This window comes from Lampris incognitus, chromosome 2, assembly GCF_029633865.1.
Source record: "Lampris incognitus isolate fLamInc1 chromosome 2, fLamInc1.hap2, whole genome shotgun sequence".
NCBI lineage: Eukaryota > Metazoa > Chordata > Actinopteri > Lampriformes > Lampridae > Lampris > Lampris incognitus.
The window spans coordinates 75,512,784-75,532,785 of NC_079212.1; the positions used below are offsets into that span (position 1 = coordinate 75,512,784).

At 46.3% G+C, this 20,002-nt stretch overlaps 1 protein-coding gene across 2 annotated transcripts in view; it reads left to right on the forward strand.

The window, feature by feature from the left end:
- The first annotated feature begins 5,687 nt into the window (after positions 1 to 5,687).
- The window catches only part of LOC130108367 (natural resistance-associated macrophage protein 2-like), a 273,265-nt gene continuing 258,950 nt past the window's right edge, over positions 5,688 to 20,002 (forward strand). The window contains exon 1 of one of the 2 annotated variants that reach the window (XM_056275274.1): positions 5,688 to 5,773. The gene's annotated coding sequence lies outside the window, so the exon portion shown is untranslated. Of the gene's footprint in view, positions 5,774 to 9,884; positions 9,994 to 20,002 lie in introns of those variants that run through there. The other variant, XM_056275273.1, reaches the window with a different exon arrangement.

Here is a 20,002-nt window from a genome sequence, read left to right on the forward strand (position 1 = left end):
CCCTAACCATAGGAAGGACCCTACTATCAAGGAGAAAAAAATCAATCCTTGAGTAAGAATGGTGCACCGGGGAAAAAAAGGAGTATTGTTTAGTAGTTGGGTTGTTTCTTCTTGAGGGATCAAAAAGAGAGTAGGATTCCATATATGAATGGATAACAGCACCTGCCTTCGAAACTTTACTATTAGGTCTTGGGTTTGATCTGTCCAAATATGGATGTAATACACAATTAAAATCTCCCCCCAATATTAATCGGTAATTATTTAAGTCTGGGAGGGCTGCTATGAAACTAGAGAAAGAAAGTGGGTCATCCCAGTTTGGTCCATATACATTTGCCAGTGCCACACGTGTACCATACAGGTTACCCGTCACTATCGCATACCTTCCCCTGGGGTCAGAAATAGTCAGTAGTGGAACGAGTGGGATACCCTTCCTGATCAAGATGGCCGTGCCCCGCGTTCCATTCTCATTCCTGGAACAGAACATTTGCCCTATCCAAGCTTTCTTTAGTTTTGTGTGTTCACTTGACCGAAGGTGAGTTTCCTGTAAGAACATGACATCAGCTCTTAAAGATTTTAAATGTACAAAAACCCTGCTACGCTTTACTGGATTGTGAATTCCCTTTATATTCCAGCTCAAAAAACGAAGATAACCTGTATTCTGAGCGTCAGACATTTTTCCTAAAAATGAAAAGAGAAAAGTCCCTGCCTACTAGCTACAAAACAAAAACAGAGCCTTGAGAACCCATGCTGATCTACTAATTCCCTAGAGATCGCATCCCCCATTTCTAGTATAACATGGCAAATAACCATATAGAAACCCTCCAACAAGCCCTAACCAGGGCGAACAGTGGTCTTGTTAAGATTATATTAAATCAAAAAGTATTTATATACCTAAGAACTATATATCAACACCCATATTAAAATTAAAAAAAAATTAAAATTAAAAAAGGAAGGAAAATATATCAGCACCCATATAACAGCAGTTATAATACAGTTCCTTTGTAGGTAAGTGACACTGACCTGGGTGTTGCCCTAGCAGTCTCTGTGTCACCCTCCCTCTCTCTCTCTCTCTGTGTCACCCTCCCTCTCTCTCTCCCCCTCTCCCTCCCTCTCCCCATCTCTCTCTGTGAGAAATAGTGAAACTTCACCACGATGATCCTGGGGGGTTCTCCTTCATTGGTCGAGTGCCGCAGGCCGCGGTGAGCCCGGTCTAGGGTCGGGGTGAAGCTGAGGACCAGTAACTCCTGCAGTAGTTTAGCGATGGTAATAGTAGGCTGCTGGCCTCCTCCGCTGGTCTCCAGTCCCTCCTTTATCCCGACAATGCGTGCATTACACCGGCGTTGTCGTCCCTCCAGACCGTCTACCTTCTGGCGTAGCATAGCGACTTCAGGTTTTAGCTGGCCGGTGCCCTCCTCCATTTTCGTGGTCTTGTCTGAGTATGTGTTCAGGCCGTCCTCCACATCTTTCAGACGGGTCTCTTGTTTCACCATGCCGGCCTTTATAGCGTCTATTTTTGCATTCAGATCCTCTGTGAATGAATCGATCCGTGCCAAGATCTTGCTCCCACTGCTCGCGATGGCAGCCATCACCCCAGATAGGTCTGTAGACTCCCCGTTCGGGGCTTTCACAGAGCCCGAGGCTTTAGCGGCCTCGTCACTGCTGGGTTTGTTTTTGCCCATCGTGTCTTCTAGATGATCGATATGCAAGTACAGGGTTGTGAGTCCGGTGTGCTGGCGGTTAAGTATCGTGTGTGTTAAACCTAATTTATCTGTGTTTGATCTGAAAAGTTAAAATATCAATGAAAAGTTCGCCCTGATCAGCAGCTCAATCTAAAGACGTCCTCACACGTTACTGCTCACCATCGCCCCCCCTAAAACAAAATCTCAACAATAACATTATGCATGTTACCCCTCACCCCACTGCACAGTCTCAATAAAGTATGCCACACTATTCCCCATGTACACCAGAAAGTTCTGATACACCATAGCGTCCAGACATACTATATACATATGAAAATAAAAAGGTACCATCACAGTAAAAAAACATGTCGAGTGACCTCGACACACATTCAACAGAAATTCCAACAGTCATATTTACTTGTCTTTGCTGTTTGTTTTTTTTCACAAACAGCTAACCAAATGTGACAAAGTCCTTGAAACGAACTGGTTTTCTCACAGTCCTCCCAGAACGAGAAACAGTCTGTAGTAGCTCAGCGGTGCCTGTAATCTGAACAGTCCCTGTGTCACCAGAGGCCAGCGGCTCCTCATCGGTGCACGATGCTTAGGCACCGGGGCCTTGCGGGTTTGACATGGGATGCACTGCTCACACCACCGTTGAATATCTTTGAACATGGAAGGCCAGTAGCAAGTTTTCCTTGCACGTTCCCACACTCGTTCCACTGAGAAATGTGCACATCAGGGATAACTGAGGAGGGCATGACAACCTGACACAGAGCATCTCCGGTGAGGGGAGAGTTCCCCACCCTGCACAGTAGTCCATTAACAACAGAGGCGGGGATATTCAGTCCATAATTTTCTAAGCCACCGGGAGCGACCTCTCATCCGCCCCTTAGGTGGCCGAGAACCACTCCTCTCCATCCAGTCCAATACCTGCCTAATATCTGGGTCAGCCCGTTGTAGCTCCCTCATTTCCATTCCATCATGTGAAAGTGCATGCATGAAAGACAAATCCTGCGTCTCACTGCTCCTCTCCACACGCTGTTCCCCTGCGTTGAAGTCAGAGGTCTGGGGGTTCCCCGTGGGTGCTTGAAGCAGCTGAGTGTCTGTTTTGTGGAACACTTGGCCCTTCCTCCGAGCCTATGACATTCACTTGTGCAGGCTGCCGCGTGGTGACATTTACCACCCTGGGCTCGGGGTAATGAGGACGCCGTGAGAGTGCATCAGCATTAGTATGCCGTTGCCCGTCCTGTGTTTCCTCATTAGAGGGGCTCCTAGCAGGTCCGGGACCCCGCCAACTTGGGGAGTTGGTTCGGTTGTTGTAGGGGGTCCAGTAGTCCTGTTTCTCCCTGGGGCCTCCTTCTGCTCGCCGCTTGCGCCAGCCACGGTCAGGTGAACGCCCTCTCTGTTCACCCCATGGGCGAGACTGACAGCCCTGCTCCCCACAAGTACACTGACACTGACCTCCACGTACTGGGTGAGGGGCTTTCCGTTCATCTCCCCAGCGGCTGGATCGCAGTCGGTTGTTTTCCTCTGCCATTTGTTTCCTTTCCATCCTCATTTCCCTCATATCCGCAGTAAGTCTATCCATAGCTCTGTACAAACCACCCCCATCAGATATGGAGTGCACCATAGCCGCTGCCCTGCTTTCAGGGGGAGGCTGGCGTACGTGGGTGTTGACATAGTCCATCTTGAGGGCCCCTTGGGCCATCTCACACCGGCCGGCAATGGTCAGGGCCTCAGCCAAATCAGTAGCTCCCTGCTCGTGACATTTAGCTCTCAGCGCCGGGTCAAGTCCAGCCAGAAATCTGCGAAATTTCTCCTTTCTCAGCTATATCACCATAGCCTGGGAATGCCTCTTGAACTAGCTTGCTTATTTCTGCTGCATAGACTTCCAGACTCTCTCTGGGAGCACAGAGGTGGGCAGAGAGGTTTGCTCTGAAACAGTCAAGAAAATGTCTTTGTCCGAAAGCCTCCTGCAATTTCTCCTTTACCTTAGCGTAATCCGCCTGGACGGCAGCTGGCAAGCTATGCCATAGCAGAAAAGCAGCCTTTGTCAGGCGCGTTGGTAAAATCCTCACCAGTTCATAGTCCAGGTCACCGCCAGTGCCTCCAACCAGCGCCTTCACCGCCACTTCGTATAGTCTGGCCCAGCAGGGGGAACTTTGTTTTTCCTCCCCGGAAAATGGCGGCGGGAGTTCAATTCTCACGTTGCTGGCGAGCGGCTTTTCTCCACGTCGCTCTCTGTCATTATAGTCCAGCGGATCCTCGTATTTCCACACGTTGCTCCTCAATTAGCTCAGAAGACAGCAGCAAGACGAGTGAAGTCTTGGTGCACACACCGCGCCGGGTTTCCCACACGGCGAAGCTCCGCCGCTGCTAGCTGAGGCTAACTGAGAAGCTAACTGACTCTTTCTTTTGCGGGACGTTGGCACAAGCATCCCACCCCTGCCACCAACGTAGCCGAGGGTTTGTAGATGTCGCCTATACGGTATGAAACTATCAAATAACAAATACGGAGGCTCCACTTTCACACAAGGACCACTTTATTTGGATTCTTCCCCAACAGTAAACTCCACAGCAACCACACTGCATACAGCACTTCCGCTCTCTCTTCAGCCTTCAAAATAAGAGCTCAAGGCATATACTGTGGCGACAGCTTATAACAGGAACTTAAACTCACTAACGGCAAGTCCAGAAAAATAGGTTACATACATACATACATACATATATGTTTATGTTTATATATATATATGTTTATATGTCGTGGCCAAGCAGCTTATTAAAGGCTGCTGCGTGTTGGGACCTTTTGGCGTGTGTTCTTATTAGTTAATCGTCAGACGGACGTCACAAAAAGAAAAAGAAAAAAAAAGAAAAAAGAAAAGCGTATTCAGTGCAGCGGCCAAGGCCCTCGCGAGACTTCCCGAGGCAGAGAGTGCTGCCCCCCCCACCACACACACACACACACACACACACACACATTAATTTTCACACGCGAATGTCTTTGTTTTTATATTTCGGTCATATATTCAAATTTTGAATATTCATTGATTCATTGACCGCCCTGCTCAGAACTGCTTAGAATTCGTCGTGTGTGTGTGCGTGTGTGCGTGTGTGTGCGTGTTGTTGTGTGTTGTTGTGTGTGTGTTGTTGTGTGTGTGTGTGTGTGTTGTGTGTGTGTGTGTGTGTTGTTGTGTGTGTGTGTGTTGTTGTGTGTGTGTGTGTGTGTGTGTGTGTGTGTGTGTGTGTGTGTGTGTGTGTGTGTGAGTGTGTGTGTGTGGTGGCCTGGCGGCCTGTCCAGGGTGTCTCCCCGCGTGCCGCCTAATGACTGCTGGGATAGGCTCCAGCACCCCCGTGACCCTGAGAGCAGGAGAAGCGGTTTGGGTGGTGGGTGGATGGATGGATGGATGGATGACAGTGTTGCAGCTGACTAATGTCTGCCGGAATATGCTGTATTTGGAGTTGTGACAGAATGCCCTGAGAGGTGTTTTTGGGTAATTCCGTTTTGGGGTAAATGCGACCTGAGTGCGCCTTCCTTTGGAGGTGTAATGTAAAAACAAGCTGTTGGGCGTTCGTGAATTCAGTTTGGCTGGAGTCAGACGAGCGTCAGTTCCTACATCTGGCGAGAGACGCAGCTTGAACGATGGGCTCCACTGGCAACCCAAGGGGAGGAGAGGGGAGCCAAATCACCAGGAAAGCGCTATTTACTTCCTTAAGTGACGCAAGGTTGATGGGTAGAATTTAAGAAGTAGGGTAAAACGACATGACGTTACGCACTCTTGTACAGTAGGTGGCGGTATACACTTTAAGGTCGTTTACGATCCACCAGTAAAACGAGAGAAGAAGAAGAAGAAGAAGAAGAAGAAGAAGAAGAAGAAGAAGAAGAAGAAGAAGAAGACGAAGAAGAAGAAGAAGAAGAAGAAGATGATGATTTTGGGCTCCCTCGATGTCATCAAACAGCCAATCAGAACGGTTGAAGCCGTGACACGTGCTCCTTATGTTCGGGGCATCCAGTGACCCAGCTCGCGAGTGGCTGAAGCGGTGACACCGTACTGTCAGGTGATTCTGGCGAGTTTGGACTTGGGAAAGAAATCCAGGTAAGATGTTTTGGTTTACGCCGTAACCATGCCATGCCATGCCATGCCAAGCTAGCTGCCGAACAGCCAGATAGCATGATGGACAGTCGTCAGCCCAAGGAAACGAAGCGCGTCCCCAATTTAAGAGCTCCTGGGTGCTCGGGAGTTGTTGTGGGACACGGGGACGTGAGGAGGCGACCTGTCTTGGGTTAGTCCCCATGTGTGGGTGATCTAGCGAGGACCAGTCCTCATTGCTGCGCTGACGTGGTAGTGTTGTCTGGGCTGGTCCCGCACCACGCAGCGTTGGTAGCAGAGGAGACCAGCCAGTCTAACCAACGCTTGGGACCACATTCGCTGGTCTACTGAACGTTTTGTTTTTAAAAATTTTTTTTATTGAACAAAACATATAAACAAGAAAATATTACATCACAATAGGACAAAAAGTAGTTACAAAAATATAAATTATTTCAAAATTAAAATTTACATATCCATAAAAAAAGAAAAGAAAAGACAAAATAAAAAAGCTCGAGATAGAGGATTTAAGTTAAATTATATTCTTCACATAGTCTTCTGGTTTTGCTGGCTTTAGGATTCATACATTCTTTTAAAGATCCTAAATAGGATGAAAGAAGTGCTTTGAATACACTAATGTTTGGACGCTGGTGTGCAAATTTGGTACAATGAATATGAAATTTAGCAAATATTAATAGAAGGTTGATAATATAAATGTTTTCTGAACTTATTTCCTCATTTTGTGACAGACCAAATAAAACATGTTGGATGTCTAGTTTACAAGAAGAGTCAATTTTGTTATTTATGAGATTATTTAGATCAATCCAAAAAACATGAGAGTAAGTACAATCCCAAAATAAATGACATATGGTTTCATCCACATTGCCACAAAAGGAACAGAGTGTGTCAATATTAATCTTGTATTTTACAAGAAGGGACTTGACTGGATAACATCTGTGAAGCAGTTTAAATGTAACTTCTCGTACCTTATTTGTAATACAATATTTTCGTGATAAAATCCAAGTGTTCCTCCAATCTATGTCATTATAAATATTATTCCAGTAGAAAACGGCTGCAGGTTTAGAAACAATGTCTCTCTGAATAATATTTCTAACGCATTGATTAGTGGCTTTATCACTTAATAAAGGACACAAGTCACCAATATATATGTCTTCAGGAGTTAAACCTGGAATAGCACAACTTTTACCTTTAGGAGCAGACAACAATAACCTTCTAACTCCATCTGGTATTGCATCAAATACAATAGAATATTCTCTTGGTGTAACAGGGAAATCATATACAGAAAGAAATTCTTCATAAGTGAAAAGCTGACCATTGTCATTCAGTAATTGACTAACAAGTAAAATTTTATTTTCAACCCATCTCTTAATATATAAAGATTTGTTCTTAAACCTAATATCTTGATTGTTCCAAATGAAATATTTATGGGGAGAAAAATTGTGTGAGTACATCATTGACCAGGATAACAAAAGTTGACTATGAAAGTTGGACAGTTTTATCGGTAATTTATAAATATTGTAATTGCACCTTAAGAGAAAATGCATTCCTCCAAGTGAATTAAATATATGGGCAGTAATAAAATTCCAGACTGAGTTGGGATTTTTTAAGAAAAGTTTGATCCATTTGACTTTAAAAGAAGAGTTTAAGGAGGTGAAGTCTAAAGAATTAATCCCACCAGAACATAACTTATTTATCATGACATTCTTCTTAATATAATGTATTCTTTTTTTCCAGATAAATTCAAATAATATTCTGTCAATTTTAGTGCATATGTCTTTTGAGACATCAAGTGCCATAGCTGCATATATAAGTCTGGAGAGGCCTTCAACTTTAGCTACCAAGGATCTTCCAGTAATAGACAAATCTCTTTGAAGCCAAAGGTTAAACCTCTGTTGGACTGAAGCTATAAGTGGATTAAAATTTTCAGATAGTCTGGAGCTTTGGTCTTTTTCAATTATAATACCAAGATATTTAACCTTATGCTTCACAGGGATCCCAGAAATAATAGTATCTGTGCAACTATTAACAGGAAGAAGCTCACATTTTGAAATGTTCAGTTTAAGGCCGGGGGCTATTGAGAAAGAGTTAATGACTTTGATTGCTTTATCAACTTGAAATTTATCCTTTAAAAAAAGTGTTGTATCATCTGCAAGTTGAGTGATAGACAGTGTTCTGCCAACAATAGAGAGACCCAATACATCACTGTTTTTGAAATGAATGGAGAGTAATTGCATAGGAAGAAGGAAGAGATATGCCGAGATCGGACAACCTTGATGGATTCCACGATTTAAGTTAAATCTTTTGGTAGTGCCATATGGGAGTTTGATTGAACTATTTGCACCTGCATATAACGTTTTGACAGATTTTTTAAACATATTCCCAAAACCAAAAATGTCAAGTGCTTTAAATATGAATTTGTGTTCAGTGGAATCAAAAGCTTTATAAAAATCTAAAAAAAGAATGAAGCTGTTATCTGTAATTAATTCTGAATGATCCAAGATATCAATCACCAGTCTTATGTTGTTTGTTATATGTCTACCAGTCATGAAACCAGACTGTGTTTCATCAATAATGTCATTAAGTGTACTTTTCAATTTTTTAGCCAAACACATAGCAATTATCTTGTAGTCATTGTTCAAGAGTGAAATAGGTCTCCAATTATCTAACAACAAATAGTCTTTTTGCGGTTTGGGAATCAAAGTGATCAACCCCTGAGACAATGAAGGAGGGAGCTTTTCATTAGCAATGCTTTCTATATATACTTTATGTAAAAAGCGTGATAAGTCCTTGGAGAAACATTTATATAACTCTGAGGTTAATCCATCATTCCCAGGACTCTTATTGAGTTTCATTTTTTTAATAGCATCCTCAACATCCAATGTTGTGATGGGGGCATCACACAAATGTTTATTAGCATTGCTGATGCTCTCAATATTACCTAAAGAGTTGAAGAAACTTTCCATGTCATTTGTTGACAGTTTAGACTTATATAACTCTTTATAAAATAGTTCACATGTCTCAGAAATCTTTTTAGGGTCTTGTGTGATGACACCATCTGAACAGAGTTTGGTCATGCTGCAAAGTGTATTATGTCGTTTCTCTAATTTGAAGAAATAGCTGGAGTTTTGCTCTCCTTCCTCAGGCTCCACAGGCTCCTTTTGCCTTGTGAATATATAGATTATCTCATTTTAATTGTAGAATTTGAAGTCTGTTCTTGTTATCCTCTGATAAATTTTCAAGTGGCTGTGATGATAAAGCAATAATTTCAGAGATCATTTCTGATTCTTCTTTTTTTCTGTTTTTAACTATTTCAGCTCCTCTTTTCATTATAAGGGACCTTAATTCAAATTTCATGAACTCCCAATTTTTGCCATACATATTTTCAGCACATGCCCTATCCCAGCATTCATCTATTTTTATTTTAATCTCCTTTACCAAAGATTCATTCAATAAAAGAGAATTATTTAATTTCCAATATGAGTTGACTCTTTTAGTTTGATGACTAGTAGACATATACAGCTCCAAAAAGATAGTTTTATGATCCGTCAAGGGTGTTGGTAGCATTTTAACTGAAGAGACATGTTTGTGTTGCTTTCTGTGGGGTGGTTGGATTTGAGTTGTGTTTAGTCAGAGATTTTTGTTTGGTTTGGGTACAAACTTGTGAAAGTTATTTCGTTTACATGTAGGTGAATTGTGGCATTGTTTGAATTGTTAGTTACATAGGTGAATCTGAGTATTGATAATAATAATGAGATTTATTCCAGTTCCGATTGTATGTGATTTCTGTGTGCTTGATGAGGACTTTTATTGCGAGGTTCTATTGGCGAGAGATGCGTGCATCCGGGGTGTCAGTTGGGGAGCTGCTGTGATTGGCTGGTTTGCGTTCTGGGGGTGACGTCGGGAAGGTTGGTGCAGCTTCGGAGCGGGGACTCTTTAGTATGACGGGACGAGGACGGACTGGTGAGTGATTGAGTTGTATTGTGTGTTAGCTTTGAGTTGAGGGTACTTGAATGATGTATGTTTGTATTTTGTGTGTTTTCTTTTTCAAGGTTCGTAACCTGTTGGTTAAAAATAAAGAAATTTTCGACCATTGAGTGACGTCCTGTTCATCCTCGCCTCAGCTGCGGGGCTTGTTTGAGAGTTAGCAGCACAGTTACGAACCACCACGACGGCAGAAGAGTTGCTGAACCGTCGCCTGGACGAGAAAGGTTGTGGTATCCATGTTGTTGGTGTAAACGTAATAAACCCGCACATAAGGCCACTAGGGTCAGCGGGCAGGTGGTGAAATTTCCCTTTCCACGACGTACCTGTTTGTAGCTAGCATGCTAGCTCAGGTCCGTGTAGCTGACTAACGTAAGGGCTCAGCTAGCAGTTTAGGAAGGTACCGCTGCTAGCTAAAGTAAGCACAGCTAGTAGGCTATGAAGCTAGTGTGCCAGCTAGCAATTGTGAGAGTTAGCAAGGGAAAGCTAACGTGAGTTAGCATCGGAAGCTAACGTAATTACCGTAACAAAAGCTGACGTGAGCTAGCAAGGAAAGCTAGCCCAGCCAGTAGAATAGGAGCTGGTTAACTAAACAGCTACCTGCTGATGCCAGTGATCACATTTAGCAGCCGTCTAAATTAATGGCCTAAGCTTTAGCTTAGTTTTGAGCGTACCTGGGTAGCAAGCCGGCGGGGGAAGGTGAGACCTTCCCCACTTCATTTATTTGTGTTGCTTTCTATTTTGGGCGGTATCCCCGGGGGGACCCCTGGTGAGCCCGGTAACGCCGCTGAAGACTAGTCAGGCTGAGCTAGTCAGGGCAGAAGATTCTGAGCTAGTGTAGGCAGCTAGAGAGGGCGAAAGACTTTGAGTTAGAAAAGGAGATACAGGTACGCTCAGGGCTTAGAATCCAAGGTAAATCAATAAAAATGGAATCACTAAAGAAAGAGCGGACCAAAGTGAAGACGGCGTTCACGAAAAGAGCCAACTACATCCTTAGAATGGCAACAACCATGGTTCGAGATGAGCTGAAAGTTGAGTGGAAATAATTTTCTGATGATGCAAAAAGGGTTTTTTCTGCAAATGATGACTATGAGGCTGGCTTGCTAGCTGAAGCGAACGATGACGCGGAGGCACTGGATGGGCAGCTCAAAGCAGACATAGAGAGAGTAACTAGAGAGTGTGAGCTCAAAGTTGAAGAGGTGAGACGGGCAGTCAAGTCCAGCCTTTGGTAGAGATATGCGGAGACCGAGCTAATATCTGCCATTGGACGGGCAGAAAGAAGCTATGAAAGCGCTGAAGGAGTCAGCCTGAAAGGAGTAACCTACAGCAACGATAAGGAGCAAAACGCACTCTTGGAAGGTCTCATCGCCAAGGCAGAAAATCTGCTGGCTGTCTGGGAAGAGTGGATCCCTGAAGGTGTTACGTGCGACATGAGTAAGCGGCTTCGGGTGCTGGAGGACAAGAGAAACGAGCTCTGGATCAGGTGGTTGGCAGAATTCGGCAGGGCCAGGAAAAAGGAGGCCGATGAGATCGCCGAGACTGAGAAGAGAGCCGCTGAGGCCAGGCTAAATGCTGCCGAAGTTAACGCCGAGTCTGAGGAGAGGGCTGCGGAGGCCAGGAAAAAGGCTGCTGAAGCTCAGCAAAGGATGGCAGAAGCTGCCAAAGAAGAGCGTGCTGAGCTAGCTAAGGCTCAGCGGAAAGCATGGGAGGAAGCACATAGCGCCAGTATGGCAAGCCTGGGAGCGGGAGGCGCGCAAGCAGCAGCCAAACCGAGAGTGCGCCTCCAACCAACAAGACTACCGACGTTCAGCGGTTGCATGAGAGACTTCCACCGATGGCGAAGAGACTGGGAAAGTCTGCAGAGGCAGGGAGATCCGTCAGAGTCACCGGAAGTGAAAAAATTCCAGCTCCTAGACAGCGTGGAAGAAAAAATCGCCAAAGACCTCAGACTTTCGAGCTATGATACTGCAGGAGAAATGTTCAGGGTCCTAGGGAACCGGTTTGGGAACAAGACTACCATCGCGATTCAGATAATCAGGGAGTTGGAGAAGTTTCCAGCGGTGAAAGGAAACCAACCAAGAAAGACAATTGATCTGATTCAAGCTGTGGAGAAGGCCCTGACCGATCTGACGGATCTCGGAAATACTGATGCCATAAAGAATCCGCTGGCAATGGAAACTATAGAGAGCAAACTACCTGACAGTGTGAAGATGGACTGGCTCAAATTCGAAACCAAACCCGAGAACGGTGTCACCGCTGATGGTCGCTTTAATGCTCTCTTAAAGTTCCTAAAGGAGCAAGAAGCGGTTTTCGAAAGGTTGGAGCAGTTAAGAGTGTCAGAAGAGCCTGAGAAATCGAGCAAACCGGAAAGGAGGGCGTTCACAAGGGCCACAGGTAGGAATTTGGCAAAAGAAGAGTGCAGCGTGTGTGGAGATGAGAAACACGGAGGCAGGATCTTCTTCTGCGAGAAGTTCAAAGGGCTCAGCCTAGCCGAAAAGAAAGACTTCATCGAAAGGAATGGAGCCTGCAGGAGATGCTTGGCATCCCATGGTGTGGATGGAGAATGTAGTAACAGGTTCCTCTGCAAGAAGAAGTGCTGCCAGAAAAGAGACGGCTCAGACCACCACTACCTCTTGTGCTCCGTGGAAGGAGGGCACAAAAGTGATGAGAAAAAGAGGGAAGAGCAAGAAGGGGGAAAGAGAGACACAAAGGCAGGAAGGCTCTCAAAAGAACAAGAGAAGGCCCTAGCTGATGTCTCCCCTGAAGTAGCGGAAAGGGTAATAAGGGCATTTACCAACAAGACAACAGTGTCAATGAGAGCGAGCACAAACGGTGATGGTCTCCTTGAAGAAAGGGGTTTGACAGAGCATCCAGTGCTTATGATGATCATGGAGGTCACAACCAATGGAGGACAAACTATTGGGACCCTGATGGACCTTGCGTCTGACACTAATTACATTACCCACCAAGCCGCCAACAGACTCCAACTGAAAGGAGAGAAGGTAATGCTGGTCGTGCATGGAGTTGGTGGAATGAAAGTAAGAGTCCAGAAAAAAAGGTACTTGCTCAAAGTCAGAATGTGGACTTCAGCGAATGAGTGGAGTCCCCACCAGATCGTCTGTTATGGACTGGACGAGATCGCACAAGCAGACCATGTCGTTAGCCCGCGGCAGCTCAAGAAGTTCTTCCCGGAGGTCAAGACAGAGGAACTGGTCAGGCCAAAGAAAATCGAACTCTTAATCAGCCACCGAGAGGGTAGGCTTGCTCCGCAGCGGATGAAGACAGTGGGAGACCTGGTGTTGTGGGACGGCCCACTGGGCAAGACTGTGGGGGGAGCGCACCCTGATCTGTTCGAAGAGGTGAAGGTATCCATTCACAACTCAAAGACACATTTTGCACGCTCAATGAGAGCAAAAGTGATCAAGGTCGAAGAGATTTCCAGAGAGCCAAATAGCTCCAGAGAGGAAACGCTGGGCCTGGAGCAAGAGAGTGGTGAGGAGATCAGGAACATGGCCACAACCAGCAAGGAAGTTCTTGAGTGGTGGAAATGGGACAGCATCGGAGCTGCCTGTGAGCCGAAGTGTGGAGGATGCCGGTGCGGGAAATGCCAGCCAGGGGGGAAGGAAATGACTCTAGCTGAAGGGAAGGAACTAGAAAAGATCAAGGAAGGCTTGACCTATGTGGCTACTGACGACCACAGTGACTCGCCGCACTGGAACGCGGGATACCCCTGGACTGAAGACCCGGCTTCACTTCCAAATGACAGGAAAGTGGTGGAAGCGACATTCTTGAGAACCGAAAAGCGCCTCATGAAGGACCTATTGTGGAGAGCTGCTTACGCAGCCCAAGTACACGAGATGGTGGAAAGAGGAGCAGCCATCGAGTTAAAGAAGGACACAATCAACAGTTGGAGAGGGCCAGTTTGGTACGTAAGTCACCTAATCGCACCGAACCCTCACTTTGTCACTACGCCAGTGCGGCTCGTCTGGAACAGTAGCCAAGAGTTCAAAGGGACGAGCATGAACAACATCCTGCTGAAGGGTCCGGATGTGCTAAACCCAATCCGGGCGGTTCTGCTCAGGTTCAGAGCAGGAGAGCATGCGGCCATAGGAGACATCAAGAAGATGTACAATTCTGTGTGGCTGAACGAAAGAGAGGTTCACCTTCATCAGTTCCTCTGGAGGGACTCACTCGAGGAAGAGATCAGAGACTTCGCTATCACTCGGGTCAATATTGGAGACAGGCCAGCGGGATGCATAGCGCAGTTGGCCATGAGGGAAACCGCGAGACTGCCCAGGTTCTCTCACATGAGCGACGAGAGAAGAGTGCTTGAAGAGGAAAGCTATGTGGACGACATCTTCACGTCCCACAATGACCCAGGGAAGCTGGACAAGATCACCAGAGGAGTGGAGGAGATACTCTGGGCCGGAGGCTTCTCGCTCAAACCGTGGGTTCGGTCCAGTCAAAGCGGGAGGTGCGAGGGTAGTCAGGTTGGGCAAGCTGTTAAAAGCCCAAGTCCAGAGTCCGGAACCCTGGTGTTGCCCAACCAGCTAGGGCAGGAAGACAACAAGGCTCTTGGTGTTGGATACTACGTGGACAGCGACAGACTCTTCCTGATGGTTTCAATCAACTTCTCCAAAAGAAAGCAGAAGATGAGGACGGGGGTCGACCTCTCAGAGAAGGAGATCAAGGAGAAAACGCTAAACCCTCAGACCAGACGGGAGCTCCTAAGCCAGGTAGCAGGGCTCTACGACCCTGTTGGTGTAGCTACCCCGGCCAAAGCAAGAGGGGCCATCTTGGTAAGGAGAGCCTTCCAGGAGACTGGGGGAGGAGACTCCAAGAAAGACACGTGGGACAGTCCCCTTCTGACAGACCTCTGGGCAGATGCCATCAAGCTTTTTGAAGAGTGTGTGCGGCTTCGTCAAATCAGTTTCGAAAGGAGCCTTACTCTTCCTGGATGGAGGGGGAGGCCGTGGGGCATCACGTTTTCAGATGGGAGTGATGACGCCTTCGGAGCTGTTCTGTACCTGAGGTGGGAGACGTCTACAGAGGCGGACATCCGCCTTGTTGAGTCAAAGGCCAAGCTGGCGCCCCTTGACCAGAAGGGCGATGGGGTCAAAACAGAGTTTTGCGGCGCCGTCTTCGCTGCCAGGCTGAGAGGGTTCTGGGAGAGGCAGGGTCGACTTGAGGTGGAGAGATGGTTCCATTTCGTAGACAGCCAGACTATCCTGGGAGCTATCCAGAGGGAGAGTTACGGGTATCAGACGTTATTCGCGAACAGGGTCGGGGAGTTTCAGAAGGCTGGGCCAGTAGCTGACTGGTGGTGGAGATCTGAACGTCGCCGACCTCATCACCCGAGGAGGTCCTCTAGAAGACCTGGGTGAGGGCTCCATTTGGCAAAAGGGTCCTGAGTTCCAAGTGAGGCCGGTAGAAGAGTGTCCCATGAAGTCTTCGGCGGAGGTGGCGGCCAGCACCAGAGAGGCTGTGCGTAAGCTCCAGCGGAGGGCATTCACAGTGGCTTTCACTAGAGCCCAGTGGAAGAAGACGGCAAATCCTGTCCAGGGGCGTCTGGATGGGACTGACGAGGCTCCTGTGCACACGGTGAAGGAGGAAGAGTCGACCTCCGCTGAGATTGAAAACAAGGAGAGGCTCTGGGGCGTGGCTATCGTTGATCTGGTTGAGCCTGAAAAGTTCAGTAGCTTGGCCAAGCTCTGTGGGGTGATCGGTTGGGTTCGCCGAGCTGTTAAGAGACGGATGATTCGCGGGAGAGCCATGGAGAGAGCAGAGTGGGAGGCTAAGCACTCGAGAGGGAAGGTGGGCAAGCCAGTTATCGATGTGGGGGAGGTCAGAGCTGCCTTTTGGGACCTATGCTTGGCAGCCCAAGAGGGGGTAGCTTTCCCTGAGTCTACATTGAACAGGCTTGTAGTCGTCAGAGAAGAGATGTCAGGACTACTGTTGTGCTATGGAAGGGTCCAGACCACAGGAGAGACAGGAGTGCCACTGGTTCCGTATGGAGCATGGCTAAGCACCCTGCTGGCAGCGAGCGACCCTGTGATGCTGGCCGTGCCTCTTCGGGGGGACCTGGCTCCGGGGTCGTTGAAGACTTAAAGAAGAAATTAAAGAGTTAACCGAAGAAACACCACCAAAGAGAAAGCGGTGATTATTAGTGTGGTCTCCTTAGGTCTAGAGTCCAGTAGACCAAGTGGGAGGTGTGTTGCTTTCTGTGGGGTGGTTGGATTTGAGTTGTGTTTAGTCAGAGATTTTTGTTTGGTTTGGGTACAAACTTGTGAAAGTTATTTCGTTTACATGTAGTTGAATTGTGGCATTGTTTGAATTGTTAGTTACATAGGTGAATCTGAGTATTGATAATAATAATGAGATTTATTCCAGTTCCGATTGTATGTGATTTCTGTGTGCTTGATGAGGACTTTTATTGCGAGGTTCTATTGGCGAGAGATGCGTGCATCCGGGGTCTCAGTTGGGGAGCTGCTGTGATTGGCTGGTTTGCGTTCTGGGGGTGACGTCGGGAAGGTTGGTGCAGCTTCAGAGCGGGGACTCTTTAGTATGACGGGACGAGGACGGACTGGTGAGTGATTGCGGGAGTGAGTGAGGTATATTGTGTGTTAGCTTTGAGTTGAAGGTACTTGAATGATGTATGTTTGTATTTTGTGTGTTTTCTTTTTCAAGGTTCGTAACCTGTTGGTTAAAAATAAAGAAATTTTCGACCATTGAGTGACGTCCTGTTCATCCTCGCCTCAGCTGCGGGGCTTGTTTGAGAGTTAGCAGCACAATGTTCAGATAATGGATCAGAAATCAACCCATAGTCAATACGAGACTGTAATGACCCTGACCTGTTCTTCCACGTAAATTCTTTAACTGTAGGATTCTTATACCTCCAAATATCAATCAGATCTCTTTCATTTATAAAATCTAACAAATAACTATTATTTGTATTACTTTTATTTGGCCATCTATCTAACATATCATTAATTGAATGATTCCAGTCTCCTCCGAATATGATCTTTAGATCTGCAAATTTACTTATTATAGAATCAATTTTTGCATTTACTGAATGCATTAAGGTAATATTCTCCTGTTTGTTGTTATAACCATAAACGTTTCCCAATAAAAATACCTGGTCATTAAATGAAATAACCAACAAAATAAAGTGACCGTTTGGATCTGTCTGTGAAGAGATAACTTTCCCTTTAAACTTGTGTTTCAAAGTCAGAGTTCCTGCTGAGTGGTTTGTGCCATGAGACATCCACAAGTCCTCTCCCCATTGGGATTTCCAGAATCTCATGTCATTAGGTTCAGAATGAGATTCTTGTATCAAACAAAACTCAGTATTCAGGCTGTTAGCATATAATAGCAGTGCTTTCCTTTTGGTATTGTCCCTTAATCCTCGAGCATTAAAAGAAACAAAAGATAAAGATGAAATTTGGAGTGTAACTAACTTTTCACCCTGAGAAAAAGTGTGTAAATTACAGAGAACAGAACTACTCTGTCATTACATAAGTGTTTTTAGCAACAACAGCATATTGTATATTTAGAAAACGAATAAGGGAAAATAACTCCTGAGTCATATTAGCTCACATGATGAAAGGCACTTCAGTTAATCTCCTTTCTGTTCACAAACGCACAAGCTCCCACGAAGTGTGCCACCTCCCCCTCCTCTCGTGCTTCCTCAACCTGCGGCCCCGATAGGCTGCGCCTCTCTCGGTGCTCGGGAGAAAGGTCTTCCTTAAAGCGCAGCTCCCTGGGCGGCCGGCGGCAAATAGTCGGATCGTTTCGCCGTCTTCCGGATAATGTCTGGAAAATGCCTCATAGTGAATTGAATGATTACTACACGGGGCAGTGGTGCCGCTGAAGACTCACGTCTTTGCCCAGCCTGTGCACTGAGTCGAGCACCTCCGGGAATGTCTCTCGGTGGTCAGGAGCCATGTTTTGGCAGATTTCTGTGACCTTTCTGCGAACGTCTCCTCCGTCTTCCTCAGTTCGCCCGTGAAGTCGCAGGTTCCATCTTCGTTTGTATCGTGGCAGCTCCAGCACCTTGCTTTCCACATTCTGGGTTTTTTCCTCTGCTTTACTCACTCTCGCTTCGGTGTGCGTCAACTTTCCTTTCAGCTCCTTGAGATCTTCAGAGATAAAGTTAACCCTAACCCTGCAGGTCTCTGGTACTTCCCCAGTGCTGCTAGCTCCTTGCTTTCTGATGGCCATCTTGAGCGTAGCAATTATGTTCTCTGCGGCGTCGGTTTCCATGTTTTGTCTCTTGCCAAAACGTTTGGATGGAGAAGAACTGGGAGTCGTAATTTTTCTCTTATCTGAGCCCAGATTTTTTGCCATCACATGTGGCTTCAATTTTTTTATTCTGAAAGTTCGTTTTGTTGCTTTTAAAAAGTTTTCAAGACAGAGCGGGTTCTGCAGTAGACCGAACACTACGCCGCCATCTTGGCTCCGTTTCTGGTCTACTGAACGTTTGCCTCGCGAGGCAGCTCACGCTGACGTCATACTACTGTTGTTGTAGTCTGCCCCGTGCGCGGCGACGCCACACTTCTTACCACCAACCACTGGCTGGACACGTGGACGTGGAACGGGTTTTAAGTCGCCCCTTGCGCTGTCTAACCGAGGTCAGCTTACGCTTTTGTTTTCCCTTTTCTAAAGCCAGTTTGCTATACAAGCTTTTGTTCATTCTTAGCCACAAAACATCCGTTACCGTGATCAGTGGCGGGTGTGACTCCTGGCAGTTTGACAACCGCCTTGTGTGGAGGACAGATTTACTCAGCCAGTGAGCGCAAGACTTGTATATTTATAAGTTGGGTATGGATGTGTTTTGTGAATGGACTCTTGTTGTCCTGTGTTGTAGTGTGTCCGTCCGTCCGTCTGTATGCTCTGCAGTCTGCAGTGCTTCAGGCTGTAGTTTCTACTTCCAGTAGTTTCTGCTTCCTGTAGTTTCTGCTTCCAGTAGTTTCTACTTCCTGTAGTTTCTACTTCCTGTAGTTTCTGCTTCCAGTAGTTTCTACTTCCAGTAGTTTCTGCTTCCAGTAGTTTCTACTTCCAGTAGTTTCTACTTCCTGTAGTTTCTACTTACTTACTGCCTGCTTTGCCCGTTGACATGTAGGGCAAAGGACTTCCTTCCACTGCTGCTGGTCTTAGGCCAGCTTCTCCATGGCGCCCTGGCTGTGGTGTAGAGATTTCAGTGTCCACAGTCCTACAACTGGTGTTCGGTCTGTCACGCTTGCGTTTTCCTTCAGGTTTCCGGGGAAGAGCCGGTCTCATGATGGAATCCGCCTCCCTTCGGTTGACCTGTTCGATCCCTCTGCAGCATCTTTGCATGATGGTGACGCTCACGTACTGTAGGTTGCACTGTGTGAGAAGCTGCTCACCGGAGGTGGTTCAGGGCCAAAAGATGTGATATATCCTCTATGGGCTTTGGGTATGGAACTTGCAGAGTTGACTTGGGTCCTTTCTGTCATTGGCCAGCTGTCTGAGCCGTACAGGACCTTTGAAAAAGACACAGCTTTGGTGGAGTTTGGTGTGTATGCTGATGTGTGTTGAGTGCCAGATATTATTGAACATTTTGAGCAGAGGTGTAAAAACCTGGTCCAGAAGGTAAAAACCCTAACCGTGTCTTTACTCCATCCATGCATTAAACCAGCTGATTTGGGAAACTAGTCAGTGCAATCTGATGGTTTAGTACATGGGTGGGGTAAAGACACAGTTAGGGATTTACTTTCTGGACCGGGTTTTTACACCTCTGATTTTGAGGCAGATACTATCCGGATATGGAAATTGTTCTAAATAATTGTCAGGGTGATTGAAAATTGAAGTTGATCTCAATACAGTCTGACTTATGCCCAAACCTACATGTATGTGAAGATTCATAACAGCACTGATTAAAGGTGTAGCCTATACATGACTGATTAAACAGTCATATATATATATATATATATATATATATATATATATATACACACATACACCTTTTTCTGATTATCTTAATCGGGACAAAGTCAGGGGCTGCACGGTGGCCCAGTGGTTAGCGCAGTCGCCTCACAGCAAGAAGGTCCTGGGTTTGAGACCCGGGGTAGTCCAACCTTGGGGGTGGTCCCGGGTAGTCCTCTGTGTGGAGGTTGTATGTTCTCCCCGTGTCTGTGTGGGTTTCCTCCGGGGACTCCGGTTTCCTCCCACAGTCCAAAGACATGTAGGTCAGGTGAATTGGCCATACTGAATTGT